General features: G+C 42.9%; 1 protein-coding gene across 2 annotated transcripts in view; it reads right to left on the reverse strand.

The window, feature by feature from the left end:
* The window catches only part of prr36a (proline rich 36a), a 23,719-nt gene extending 12,055 nt beyond the window's left edge, over nucleotides 1-11,664 (reverse strand). For both annotated transcript variants that reach the window (XM_019862574.1, XM_019862575.1), the window contains exon 1: nucleotides 11,432-11,664. The gene's annotated coding sequence lies outside the window, so the exon portion shown is untranslated. The remainder of the gene's footprint in view (nucleotides 1-11,431) is intronic.
* Between the last annotated feature and the right edge of the window lie 3,426 nt (nucleotides 11,665-15,090).

The following is a 15,090-nucleotide window of genomic DNA, read 5'->3' on the forward strand; positions in this document are numbered from 1 at the left end:
TTTAGCTCGCTCTTTTGTTTTGATAGATAATTAGGCAATGCCTCGGCATTTGTGTAAACAGTTCTCACTCAACCCTGAATTACCAGTTCAGTGGTTTTGTTCGGGTTTTTTTGCAGGGGGGGGGGGGGAGTTGCCCACCAAAAAAAAAAACCACCAAATCTCAAATTGTGTGTCGGACATTATATTATGCATCTTTATCCAGCACTTTCACAACAACTGTTGCTCGAACAAAGCGCTTCACAGAACATTTAACAAAATAACACAAAACCTCGACGTCGGATAGAGCTGAAGGGAAAGCGCTCCGTGCGGTCGCCATGACTGTTCTTATGGATTTCCCAGTTGGAAAAGCTACGCACTGTCCAAATCAGGTGAAGCCCTTTAAGGAGCGCTGGCATGCCTCAATAATCCAGACCGGGAGGAGAAAGAGTGTTCAAACAGCATGATGAGCCGGCGACTAATGCCAGGGACTTAGTGTCCGGCAGGTTGAATCACATTCCCTTGTTGATGACCCCCTTCTGGGCAAGTAATCGCATCATCTCTCTCTCCAGCTGACACGATGTGATGCAGCACACAGGAAGTGCAGTGGATCATTAAAATCCCATTCGAGCACACGCAACCGCATTTCACTCAACTGGTGACGATGCATTTTTTTTTTTTTTTTTTCCCCCTCCTTCTCTCCACGCTCGTGTTGTGTCAATGCCTCACTTGGGATCGTCTTTTGACACCAAACAGTGAAAATGCTGAGACAGTGCACCACATCAATGCCGGAGACTTTGACTTCATGTCCCTTTCCCACTTTTTCAGTGGCACGATGATGAACCGTTTCGTTGCGTCACGCCAATGTCACATTTGGGGGCACAAGGCCCGAAACACAAAAATGAGATTCCATCAGGGAGAACGGCCACATGTCCCGAAGTAAATACAAGATGCATTGTTGACGTTTTGGTAGAAAACAGGTGAGCCGTGATTTGTTGTTACCTGAGCCCTGAGCAACCGATGTCATTTTCAGTTGACACAAAGTGGCAAAATGGCCGCCCCCTGTGATGGCTGAAAAAAACAAAAAAAATGTGGATTTTGCTGCTTAACTCTTATTCCACAAATGCAAAAGGAATCAGAATGCCATATTTAGACAAGCAGAGGAGCATAAAACATTGCTGTAAAGAAAATTTGGGGGTTGACTTCCTCTTGAAAGGCATCTGAAGGGCTCATTCATTGTTATTATTATTATTATTATTTTTTTTTGTAAAGACATTCCCACAAAAGGCTATCACCTGTGTCACTACTTTTATATTTAGCATGCATCTTGGTGACAATAAAAACGCTTTCCCGGTAATGTGATGACCAATGGGCCTAGCTTACAAACGCCACCCATCGCTATGCAAGTTTATTTAGAGACTATGTCTAGACGGGGAACCGACTGACCTCATTAATATTTACGTCTCACCCCTCTCCAATACGATTGCGTGCCAATAAATCTCACGGCGGACTTCTTTCCTTGAGGCAGTTTAATGACGTCGCTTGTTCTCCATTGCTGTGCCGCCACGACGGCGCTTGCCCAGACATTTCAAACGGCGCATGACAAAATGGGTCACTTTTAATACGGTGTCGAACGCAAGCTGAGAGGGATTTTGCAGCGTGGCGGGGATTTTGGAATGCATTGTCCAGACTGCAGAGGGGCGGGGTGGCGACCGGGGCCGTTCGTACTTTTCATCTCTAGATTTCATCACAAAAGAGCACGAGCGATAGATGCATTCGCCGCCTGCCGCCGATTGTCTCCCGGTGAAGAATTTGTACTGAGCGTGTCCATTTCGTGTCATCTCTGAAAGACTGCGTGTGCTCCCAGATGATTGACGGCAAAAAAAAGTGACAGTTTCGATGGCAGGACGGTCGAGAGCAAACCCCACCCATTCACATTCCATCGCTAGCGATTTCCTCAAGCGTCCCCGAGCGACAGCTGGCAGTAGTCTTGTGTTGCTTTTGTGGCGTCAATGAGAGCGTTAGAGGGAGACCGCAGAGGTGTGCACCGCAGGTAAACGTGCACGTCTCAAGAATGTGCTCGCGCGATGCCGAAATGTGATTTGCAAACCTGACAAATGGCACACTGAAACTACCTGCGTCACAGAACAAGAGCTACGTTTACATGGTGTCTTGTATCCAGTTTAGAATGAAACCGAATGACCAAAACTCAAGGAAAATGCTCCATATAATCACCCTAAATTGCAATACGAGAGCCAAATCTGAATACAATTTCATTTGGATTCACAGGGGTGATATATTCCTTTAGCCAATGTTCAAAAGCATCACATTAACAGTTGAAATTGGAATCGCCGGGCTGCGACGTACAGTAAATGTGGAGTGACACTTGAAAATGGCAGCGTCACACCAAAGTTCGTCTGCAACAGGCCAACTTGATTTACGTTAATTGTGACTTGTTTTTGTTTTTTAAATAAAGCGGTTGCTTTAACCCAGGGGTGTCAAACTCATTTTTGTCACGGGCCACATTGTAGTTACAGTTTGCCTTGGAGTGCCGTTACAAATTTTGGCGAACCATAGAAATGTTTAATCACCTCCACATATTACATACACAGTGCACAACAAATGTATGAAAAACTACTTTTTAAATCAGAAGTCAAGAATAGTGACTGTTATTATGGATTACATATGACAATTAGAAATTTGGGATCAGATTTTAGCAAGCATCATGGAACTTGACATGTTTGATTTGCTTTCGCGGGCCACATAAAATGACGTGGCGGGCCAGATATGGCCCCCGGGCCTTGACTTTGACACCTGTGCTTCAACCCTTTCAGGGACAGCGGTTACTCCAGTGGACAGCATTACAGGGTGCATGAAAGGGTTAATTAAAAAAAAAAAAAAAAGCGTTAAAACAAATCACAGCCTACAAAGTGGAATGGACATCTCACACAAAATTCTCAATTTGCCCAAATAAGATAAGATAAGATAAGATATCCTTTATTTGTCCCACACTGGGGAAATTTACAGCCTTCAGCAGCAAGATTGTGGGTAGAAAGAAGAGAAAAGAAAACACAGATATAGAAATAGAAATAGCAGATTCTCCACTATTCACAAGAATATATTTGCGTACTATAGACATTATCATTGTTACATGACGCTAGCTTCACCCGCAACAACAACCAGAACGTCTCCCCCCAACTGCTGCATTTATTTTCGCGTTTCCGGCTGTATTGCAACATTGCATAGTACTGTATAAAATATCTGGCAAGATAGTTGTGTGTCTGGACTATTTTGTTGCTTTGTAGCCCTTTAAAAAAAAAAAGGAAACTTTTTTTAATAGGATTTTCATCTAACCGAGTGTTTCTCAAATAGTGGGCGCGTTTGACCTCGGGGAACATGCTTTTTTTATTTTTTTACTGTCCTAAAATAACGTGCAGTTGCACCTCCACTACGTTAGGGGGCAGTGGCGCTCTCATTGGCAGAGTTTGCGCAGGGAGCATTCTCAGGGAGGAAATATGACGAGGCGTATGTAGCGCTTGGCTTCAATGTGACTGCGGTGGCAGACGAGGAAAGATTGATGTGCTTACTGTCTAAAAATTTTAGTAGTGGACAGCATGAAGCCAAATAAATTAAGGCGTCACTTAAAGACATTACACCCCAATCACGCTGATTTTGAAACGTGCCGAATATTGCCAACAATCATGCCGCTTTGTGACTGCTACTTCAGTAAACTAAAATACAGGTCCCGACTACACATTGAGCAGGAGCCCAGAGTTGCTGTGTCCTGCTTCAAACTTCGCTTCGAAAAGGTGTGCATTGCAAAACGTGCTCATTGTAGCCATTAATCCAGGCATCGTCTTTGATTTAAAAAAAAAAAGCACAAATACTTTTATATATTTTTGTTTTGCTGGTTAAAGTTTTTTTTTAATATTGTTCTCCTGAGATAATGTTGGTGATTAGTTTGAATGCATTATTAGTTATTGATTTTATGTAATTTTATTTTTCAGTATCGTATGGTTTAACATGGTGAGTCAAAAAATATTTATTGTTAAATTAAGGATTTAATGTTATTTTTGAATTTCAGATGCACTTTAAATCTTTTCTGTTCCAGTTACTAAAGCTATTCGTTGTTGTAAGTTGGTCCATATTTCTTTTATACGTTAATAAGGACAGTAACAGTGTTATGCAAAGGTGTACTTATAACAATTTTATGGACAAATGATACTATTTATAGTCAAGGCGGAGAATTGGGGGGTGGAAAATATTTCCCTATATAATGTGTTATTATATACAGTATTCGATAATATATTTCTTCCTGTGATCAAACTGGAAAACATGTTGCCGAATAAAAAAAAAAAAAGCAGGCAGAGAATGCATTGAGGCCTGGATGAGCACCCGGGAGGCAATAAAGCAGGCTTAGCAATATCAAACATTAACAGAGTGCAATCTGAGACGAGGCCAAACTGGCTGGCCGATCATTAACTTCCACGTTGAGTTAAGGTGTGTCAGGCACCCATATTAATACTACTAAAAATAAAGAAAAGTGTTTCAATTCCACGAAGCAAGAGGATGATTATGCGCATAAGAACTCTTCCTAAGGGCGTCGCGATAATCAATTCATTGCACAAAAATTTAAAAGTCAGTTTGATAAGTTTGCCGGGCTCGATAATTCTTTTACCAAAAGACATTGGGTGATGAGTTAGCTTCCCAGTTATCTGTCGGGACTGACTCCGAAGGAATCGTGTTTAGTGAACCTTCCTGCCGGGCACTCTGGGAGGCGGGGCACCTGGCGCATGAGACTGCAACGAGAAGGGCCCGTGTGTCATCGAGACGGAGATTTGGAAGAAAGAAAAATGGATTTGGTGTTCAAGCCGAGAGCAACAGATGCCAACATACTGTCAGGAGACACTGAGCACATGTGAGCCAGAGGATTTGGGACATTAAATTTCCTTCAAGGAACTCCAAGGGGGGGGAAAAAATAAAATAAAAATAGTGAAAATTTCTCATTTAAAAAAAAAAAAAAAAAAAGCAAAAGCATGTGCTGTGCAATTTTTTTTTTAAAAAGGGGCCGATATTTAGTCCATGCTCGAGGCACCACACTATTTAGTACTCGTGGCTCCTTCGCAAATGCGGTTAAAGAACATGACATCCTCGAGGCCAAAGTGCTGAACAAGCGGATGACTGGCCCATTTATTCCTGATGTCAACATGGACAGCTCAGATCAATAGTTGCTCGAGGATTGGTGACATTAACAACGTTGGTCAGCTGGATACAGCACAAAAAAAAAAAAAAAAAAAACTAAGTCATGCTCAAAAACAGGCCAGGGACTTTCAAGTTGACAACTGGACAATTGACAAATCATATCCGAATCCCAGGCGTCAAGAAAACAGTGGAAACGTTTGTTGTGGCGAGTGTTCGTACTTTGTAGTCCAATTCGTGTTCGTCTTGGTTTCATTGCAGCATAGCAGGCTGTGTTTAATCATTCATTATAAGCGTTGTTTAATGGCCGTGGTCAAATCTTGGTCGAGAAGGTAAAGCAACATCAATGGACCCGAAACTTGTGCGAGCAGACAAATCCAGACAACTCAGTGAAACCGACGGGCTAGTTTGCACCGAGAGGTACGATTCAATTTGCTCTGCGTTTCCATGACGAAGGAGTGCCGAAATATCAGATCCTAAAACAGTGTCACTTTTCAGTACACCCTCGTTTCAGTCCATACGCTTGAAACGCCAGCGTGATGCAAGCTAACCCCAATCCGAACTACGCGAGCATAACCCTATCAACGCGTGACAAGATAAAAACAAAGACCGGGGATTGGGATTTTTACGGAGGGCTCTCCGGTATAAGCGAGCTGATTGTCATCAATTCCACAACGGTCTCTGAGCAAGCGCTAAGTGACTCGAAGCCTCTCAATAAGAGCATTAGGGTCAGGTGGTTAAGTATGGCTGCAAGTTAAACGGAGTAAGCCTCGGAGGGACGGGCAGCCATTGCCCGCGCAGTATTCAGATCGGCCGCGGGGATCTGGGTTACAATCTGTGGTGAACTTGGCAGCGGCGCACATCCTGCTGTTATGCAAACAGGCCGTCTGTTGACCAGTGTCGGTAGGACGGTTGTCCGAGCCGCAGAAGGAAGAGATGAGCATGAACTTGTGTGTATTTTTTTTTTTAAAGTGTTTGTCAGCATCTGCAGTGCATTAAGCCCACACGAAGATCCTACGAAGGGGGAGGGGGGAGGCTTATTGTCTCGACACCATCTAACACTGAGGCGTGGCGCTTAGACTGAAGGTGGGGGTGGGCTTGTGCACTGGATTAACTGGTGCGACGGGATGGAGAAGCAGCTCGCAACGCTTGTCGATCAAACGGCAGGAGGAAAATGAAAAAGGATGGATGGAAAGGATATTAAAAAAAAAAAATCGATACCGAGTCCTGCATTAAAAGTCTTAAATCTGCGATTGGTTGAGGGTTCTTCAAACTATGGCTCTCCTTTCAGAGTTGGACCATGCAGTACTATAAATGTGTCTTCCATCATGTGAAGAACCATTCGATCCTCAGCGATCAGCTGGTAGATTGCAAAACGACATTAGGTTTGTCAACACACTTACGTTACCGTATTTTCCACACTAAAAGGTGCACTGGAATATGAGGCGCACCTTCAATGAATGGACTATTTTGTAAATGTTTTCATATATAGGGCGCACCGCGTTATAAGACGTAATCTACAATGCATCCACTAGATGGAGCTACGTTCAATGAAATGCCAACAGAACGATCAGATGTCAGTAAAACTTATTTAAATAAAGCAGCGACACAGTTCACTTAACCAACAGCAAGTTATAACATTGACTCGTTAACGTTGAACTCTCTTGCCGCTGCTCTATTTCCGTGTTCAACTGCGAAACCGATCACCTTAAGTTTGAACTCTGCGTTGTAAGCATGTCTCCAGCAAGGAGCCATTTTGGGGGTCGACATATGACCGTAATGACCATACACAAGGTGCTTCGGATTTTAAGGCGTGCTGTGAGCTTTTAAGAGAATGGAAGGCTTGGAACTGAGGAAGTGGCCAGGGACAGTCAAGTCACATTCTCCCAAGCGCAATCCAGACCCCGAGAAGCGATTGATCATGAGCAAGCAGAGTGAAAATTTCAAACCACCTCAGCAAACACAGGTCCAGCCAGCGGGCCGCATACGGTACCGAGTGCGTGCACACAAATAGTCAATATGAGAGGCGGGTGGGCCCAAAAGGTTCTGTATGATTAGTTAGCAGCCCTCCGTCCGACGCAAAACGGTCCTCCGCGGCCAATCTCCGTCTGCCGCGGCCATCATACAGAGTGACAAATGCACTGCGCGAGCATGCATTAGGAAAACTTCACTCCTCGAGCCGTCAAAAAGATGGTGACGGCCGCTGAGCGAGCAGCACGGGCTTTTAGCTCAACGCAGGATTTCACCAAAACTCCAATTAGGAAGATCGACGTTTCGAGAGGCAAACACTAGATTGGAAAGTATGCAGGCCTCGATAAGGGAAATCTAGCTTCCCTAAAGAGCCCATCAAAAGTGCTAATTCACCCCGTCAATAATTTTCGTGCACTGGGCCAAGTCTTGCCGTGCCAGACAGACTCGAGCCTTCACAAAAAAAGTGCACCGCCAGCATTCACCACTTAATCCTAATGGGCAGGGAAGTACTAGCACCCGAAAGCCGTGTTGAGAGCTCTTGGCGGTCACGCCAAGTTCCAGTTATGTCGCACAAAGCGGAATGATGAATACTCAACAGATGAAACGGATCAGAGGATTTGAAGATTTTCTCGACAAAAGGGGAAGACCGGTTGACGGGAACAATTCAGCATGATAAAAGGTGCACTCATTTCAATTAGCCTGCAGGTGTTCCCTTTGTTTTAACAACCGCAGCGGACAAATAGCAGCGGTTGCAAATGTCTCTGTGCAGTGTCGAGAAGCAGGTTCTGTTGCTCTCCTTTGTCTTCGTGTCGTTGTACACAACGGCAAAGACAATTATGAACACGCCATTAAATAAATACTCCATCAATAGTGCCATTGAAAACCTCGATATCTGTGGAAAGGAAGCGTTTTTCCTGCAGCTCAAGTTCAACTCAGCACAAGCTCGGACACCGAGAGAATGCCAGTACAATTTCAAATGTGTGCCATACATTTTTTTAAAATGACACCATCCTCCAAAATAGTCAACGTTGCCACTGAGGCCACACCGGAAATACCGCACATAGCTGCAGGTGTTCCCAAAAGCGCCAGTGTCTTCCAAGTTCTCTGAGAAGTTACGAGGCATGGCTAGATCACAGCATGGGAGAAATTTACTCACTAGGAAGAGAGACCCAGAAAGCTAAATTCCAGAATTTTGGCTTTGTAAAAAAAAAAAAGTCTCAAAAAAAATAAAATAAGGATGTTCTTGCGAAACCGAAGCTTAGAGAGCATCAAAGTATTCAACTCAAAAGTGTTGAGCGTTTTCTCCGGCTGAAAATGGACCTCAAACAATAATTCGGAGACCGCTGGTATATACTTAATCAAAGTCAGCATCACGTCTATAAAATACACACCATCTGCCCAAAAAACACAAATAACCTGGAAAAAAAAAAGGAAAAAAACTCCTAAACTGGTTCCCACCCAATCACAGGGCACAAAGATGAACAATCATTCACACTCCCATATCACACCTTTGGACAATATAGAGTGTTCCTTTAACCTACCTACCACGCTTGTTTTTGGAATGTGGGAGGAAACCGGAGTATCCCGAGAAAACCCACGCAGGCACGGAGAGAACAAGCGAACCCACAACCTCTGAGGCGGATGCGCTCACCAGTCGACCGCCGTGCAGCTCCGGTTCGAATCAGATTACGAAACTATAAAACGCAACATAGTTTGGTGACTAATTTCCAGGTCTTGAAGATAACTGGCAAGGAATTGATGAGATTGGGGCATGGCGAGCCATAGCGGACACATTTGGCATTAAGTGACCCTTAGTAATGGGACACGGGAGTGAGGCCAAGCAGTTAAAAGTGAGCCAAAGGAGTCCCCCCCCCAAAATAAGGCTGATAAGCGGGAGAATCCTCCTGAGTCATTTCACACCCCTGTGCCAAGTCAACTCACAGCTCTCGGTGAATCAGGCAGCACCAAAATACAAACGTGATGTCGCCCAAGAAGCCATGACACGACATGACTTGGCTCTGCTTCTGTTTGCATTATGTGCTATATGTCCTCCCCCCATTTCACTCTCCATCCAAACAGGTTCTGGTCTGCTCAAAGTTTCTTCTCAAGAGGGCGTTTTTCCTTGCCTCCGTCACCTCGTGCTTGCTCATGTGGAGCTCAATTGGTCGTGTAATAAGTGAGGAGTGACCTGCTCTATGTCTTAGGTGCCGTGTGATCATTTCTGCTGTGATTTGGCACTAAATAAATCTTAAAACGTTGGCGACACTTACGTGCCAATTGTTGGCAAAGAAATTATTGGCACTGGATATTCTATCAGAGTTTCAGCAAAAGATGGCACCTCAATCGCGCTTTCTGTCTGTAATTTTTTTTTTTCCCCAGGCGTGGTGGTTCTTAAAAATCATTTTAAAACTACAAGATTGAACCAGAGGAATTTTATTTTTTAGTGTTCAACGAAATCCAATTGCGCTGATGTATTTGCTGATGCGCTGATGATGGAATTACATTTCATATAAAAATTCCAAAAATAATTCCAAGGTTGGGCAATACTGTGGACGACTGGTTAGCATGATTTGATTCCGACCTTCCTCCGTGGGTTTTGCATATTCTCTCTGTGCCTGCGTGGGTTTTCTCTGAGGACTCAGGTTTCCTCTCACATTCAAAAAAACATGAATGGCAGGTTAATGGAACACTCTAAAGCAGGGGTGTCAAACTCATTTTTGTTTGCGGACCACTTTGGAGTTACGTCTTCCCTCGTAGGGACGTTATGACAGTGAAACCGAATAAATATTTAATCATCACATCATATTATTAGTGGTACACACAAAAAGAAGGTGCCTCACTTGTTTCAAATCAGTCAAGTATTTGTTCAATTATTGTTCAAGTGAGTGTAAACCGGGTCACAAAGTTATTGCAAAATGTCACCGTTATTTATTACACATAACAATTTGATATTTCGGTATAGATTTAAGCAAGGGTCATGGAAGTTGACACATTATTTGCTTCCGCGCGGGGCTTGACTTTGACATGTGCGCTCCAAATTGTCCCTAGGTGTGATTGTGAGCGCAAATGGTTGTTCGTCTAGATGTGCCCTGCGATTGGTTGGCAACCAGTTTAGTGTGTCCCCCACCTACTGCCCGAAGACGGCTGGGATAGGCTCCAGAATGTCCGCGACCCTCGTGAGGATAAACAGAACAGATAATGAATGGATGAAAAAAAATGCCACGGTCTATTTTTTTTTTCTTTCCCCAAGTTTTGGGTTGTGCATCATTCCAATAAAAATAATTGATACTTGGGTTGCGTTGCGATTGAAGGATGCTTTAGTTTGAATTGGACCAATTCCATTTTGATTCAGTGGGATTACAATTCGAGATAATACAGCTGAGTTTGAATGGATATGATGAAATGAGTTTCTTGTGGTCATTTTACAATGTACGTGAACTTGTTGACGGAACCGCATTTTAACCTACTGACGATGTACCCCTCCATTAAAAGACATTCACTATGCAAATCTACATATTATAAACTGGAGCGATTGTACGCGCATCTTTTTTAAATCACAAGTGATTTTCCAATTCAAATCGTCCTCGATTTAAACCAGAAAGGGCTGTCTCAGTAGGGTTACAATAAGTTTGTTTTTATCAACCAAATCCATTCTTCTTATGTTGTGGCGAAACATTTAAAACCTTTTATCAGATTTGATGGTTTAGTAAATGAATTTCCCGAAATATGCCTCTATGTCATAAATACGGACAAACTGAAAATGAAACTCCCCTCAATATGCACAACAAGGATCAAGGATCCCTTGGGTGCTCTCACTCGGTGCTTGAATGTATGCGTGCGTTTGGTGCCTCAAGCGGCGCATTAATAAGACCATTTGTCGTTCGAGACAAACAAGCTGCTCATTGGACCTCAACGTAATCATTTGGGGCGCCGTGGTTGCACGCTGCTGCGGTTTTGTTTACGGATACGTTAAATAATGCAAGAAACTATCCGCCACCTGCCAAAGGATTGGAAAGTCGGACACAAACCTTGACGCGCGGCTAAAACACAGCCAAGAAACGCCGCCCCATGGTGTGCACGGTGACAAGCTAGCGTGTCCATCATCACACCCAGTCTTGAAACCGAAAGAGAAGCGCCCCTAAGTACCATTTTACAACCACTTACCACGCCGCAAACTCAAGCGGAAGCGGCTTAACTCATCGCCGTGGTGGTTGTTTAGGCTTAATTGCACAAAAGCAGAACATTTGAGGAGTGCGGACGAAACGACGGGGTAAACTGCGCCTACCTTTCAATCGGCGACTCGGGAAGAAACACACAGTCGCTCCTTTCGTGGGCTCGACTAGAGAGGTGTCGACGGAGGGTCAATTTCTCCGTCCGGCGTAACAATAGAGACGCGTCCTTCCCTCCACGTTTAAACAGCGGCAGTCGGCGACAGGCTTGCCCAGCCTGGCTCATAAAGGATGCCGTCGGGGGTGGAGAGAGGTGGGGAGGTGGGGAGTAGCGGCCTGAAATGGTAAAGCGTGGTCGCTCGAATGGACATATGCAAATTAACACTGCCCCTGCGGGCCAATCAGCGAACGAAGCTGGTGTTTATGCAAAGAGGCCAAGACGTCAGGTGGTGCAATTATCGCGAGATCTCACGGGGCTTGACTAATTGAGCATAAAAAGAACTCAACCTGGTTGTATCCATTTTCAAGGGGGAATGTGACACTATTATTATTTTTGTGTCACGATAACTTGCATCATAAAAAACTTTGAAAATAAATGCATTACAATAGAAAAACGAAACAAATATAAAACTGCTCAACATATGAAGTGTGTGTGTGTGTGTGTGTGGGGGGGGGGGGGGGGGGGACAGCCAAGAGACATTTTTTATTATTTTAATCTAAATATCTTTCAGAAAATAATTTCAAATCCCTTTTTAGCATCATTACAATAAAGTAAATGAAAATAAATAAATAAAATAAGTAAATAACCATTTATCCATACCAATATTTAATGGATTTTCCCCTCCACTTTCTTTGCCTACGTTGTGGAAAACGGTGGTGGCCGGTGGTTAGCACGTCGACCTCACAGTGCAGATGTACTGGGTTCAATTCCAGCTCCGGGCTCCCTGTGTGGAGTTTGCACGTTCTCCCCGGCCTGCGTGGGTTTTCTCCGGGTACTCCGGTTTCCTCCCACATTCCAAAGACATGCATGGCAGGCTGATTGAACACTCTAAATTGTGCCCTGCGATAGATTGTCAACCGGTTCAGGGTGTCCTCCGCCTACTGCCCAAAGACGGCTGGGATAGGCTTCAGCACCCACCGTGACCCTTGTGAGGATAAGCGGATCGGAAAATGGATGGATGGATGTTGTGGAAAACAATACTCAATTAAAAAAGTTATTTAAAAAAAAATGTATACTTATTTTATTCAAATTAAATTTTTTAAAATATATTAAATATATTTAAATATTTAAATTCTTCCCCTTCCTTTAACAAAATGTAATATTTCTTAACACTGTGAAGGTGTCCCTTTGTCATGCCATTCTCTTTAGATTTTCACTTAATACAATGAACAGTTTTAGAGTTCAATAGCTCAAGTTCAGTAATTGCAATTGTACCATCTAGAAGAGCCGTGCATTTACTCACCTAAAAGTAGATGCTCATGTGAAATTCTCCAGTTGTCTGCCTATTATGCCTGTTCAAAAGTCATCTCTAAAAATAGTACAACAAAAGTAGTTTTTTACAAGGGTCCACTTCCCTATAGTACAAGGCCCACAATTGCTGCTGCCTTGTGAATGCCTTGTTGTGTGAACGCGTTTCTTCTGTTGCGCTGCAGCTGCCGTCAGCTCAATAGACATCAATGAATGGCCACGCACAAAGAGCAGCGCAACAACACTGGGAGAAAAGAATGGAATGGGATAAGACTTCAGTTGTATTGGAAAAACTCTTCGAGGTGACTGGGCTGAAAGAATGCAGCTGTTTGGGGAGAGTGTGCGTATCTTTCAAGAGTCTGGCAGTTGTTTCATCTGCTTCTTCACACTGGACAGTGTGCCAAAACCAGGGGAAAACTCATAAACTCGTCCTTCAGTCCACTTTAGATTTATTGTTGAAATGTTCCCATTTGTCCTTGTGCACAATGTTTTTTCCTCCACTATGTTATGCAAATACTAGTTTGTTTTTTTTTGCTGTCTCACTGTGTCACAGATTTTGAAATCACACATATCTAATTTTATATCGCTGATTTTTTCACTAATAACTCGCACATTCATAAACTGTTAGCACAGCCACGACCAACATATGAGGCCCGTGTAACCATGTTGAAGTGTCTTTGAGCAAGATACTCAACCCCGCTGATGCTACCTCATCAGTAGGTGAATGAGGTAACAGTGTAAAGTGTTACCATGTGTAATGTGTTTTTAACATGGAAAACAGCACTCTGAAATAATACATTCATCAAACATATCGTGATGACAATCAATATTTAATAAATGTCTGAAAGTGCATCAATGGTGGCATTCCTCACCCACATGCAAAAACTTGACAGTTGTGGCATTTTCTTATTCACTTCACTCAATCAGCAATATCAGAAGCATGGTCATATGTCTCCGTTTTGGCTTAATTCAAAAAAAAAAATCTACTGGGCAATGGCTCATAACTTGAAAAACTCAAATATACAATTGTTGTATTTCTTAGTTGCAGAAATAAACCCAAATACCTTGCATGAATACAAGTGGACATAACAGTGGATGTCAATTTCTGAAGACATTTCCCCAGGGTGTGTCCCGGCGATACAATTCCCAGACAATTAGGAGGAACCGATGACCTACAAGACTGAAAATATCTACTTCCTCAAACAACAGTATATTTAGCATGGGTAGGCGGTCAGGGACAGCCAGGTCATCTCTGCTGGCCTAAACTTCATCAGAAGCACTGAACAACAACACATTTACAACCTAACTTCTTAGATTTATTCCATGAAAAACATTCGTTTACTCACAAACGTTCATTCTCTTCCCTTTCATAACGTTTCTCTTGGCTGCACTGCTACCAGTTCATATAGGTGTGCATTAAGATTTTTTTTTTGTTTGTCCAATTAGATTTCAACAAATATGTTCTGCCATGTCATTGTAATCTCCCCAGGGCCTTTAGAATTAGTAAGTAGCGCTGCCCGGATTATAACTTAAACTCTATAAGCTACGGGACTATTTCTAAGCTTTAAAATACAAGTTCAAATTTGCCTCATTGGGCCAGCGAGCTGGCCTGCAATGACATCACCATTCATCCATTCTCTGATTGGTTGGTCAGAGGAAGCCAAACTTGATGAGCAAAAACATGTCTGCAAGGATCCGCGTACATTAATAGCTACAGTGGTGCTTTGAGATACACGTTGAATTTGTTCTGTGACCACGCTCAAACTCAAAACAGAATTGAAATGAATGGACATGCCATCAATCTGTTTCAGCCATCCATGCCTAAAAACATATGTAAGAAAAATAGTCTATAATATCGTTTATAAAAAAAAATAGAGTAATGCCATAATTAAAAATGTAGAATTCAACAGTTTTAAAAAATATATATATTTTGTTTCAACACAATGAACATCTTGTTTGCTCTCTTCGGTATACACGCCTTGGCCACCTGGGAGAAGATAAAGAATATATGTTTGTGAGGATTGTGACATTGTCTATCCCCATATGCTGTTCCACCGTTGTTTTCAAACAATCATTGCATGGTGATATAACACTGCAACACCTATGCTATTTATTACCGTCTATTTTAATGTTTTGCATTATTTGTTAGCATTAAGCTAAACTGACTTACCTAACTCAAAGCTATGTGGTTGTTTTGAAAACACAATGTGTCTTTCTTAATCCACCTATCAATAAACAGCCCACTCCTGATATTTAGCCACGGTGACTCACTTCGGAGGACTCAACCGACACAAGGCGTGTGTTCCA

The sequence above is a fragment of the Hippocampus comes genome, unplaced genomic scaffold (genome assembly GCF_001891065.2).
Source record: "Hippocampus comes isolate QL1 unplaced genomic scaffold, H_comes_QL1_v1.1 scaffold7, whole genome shotgun sequence".
In the NCBI taxonomy this organism is placed as follows: Eukaryota; Metazoa; Chordata; class Actinopteri; order Syngnathiformes; family Syngnathidae; genus Hippocampus; species Hippocampus comes.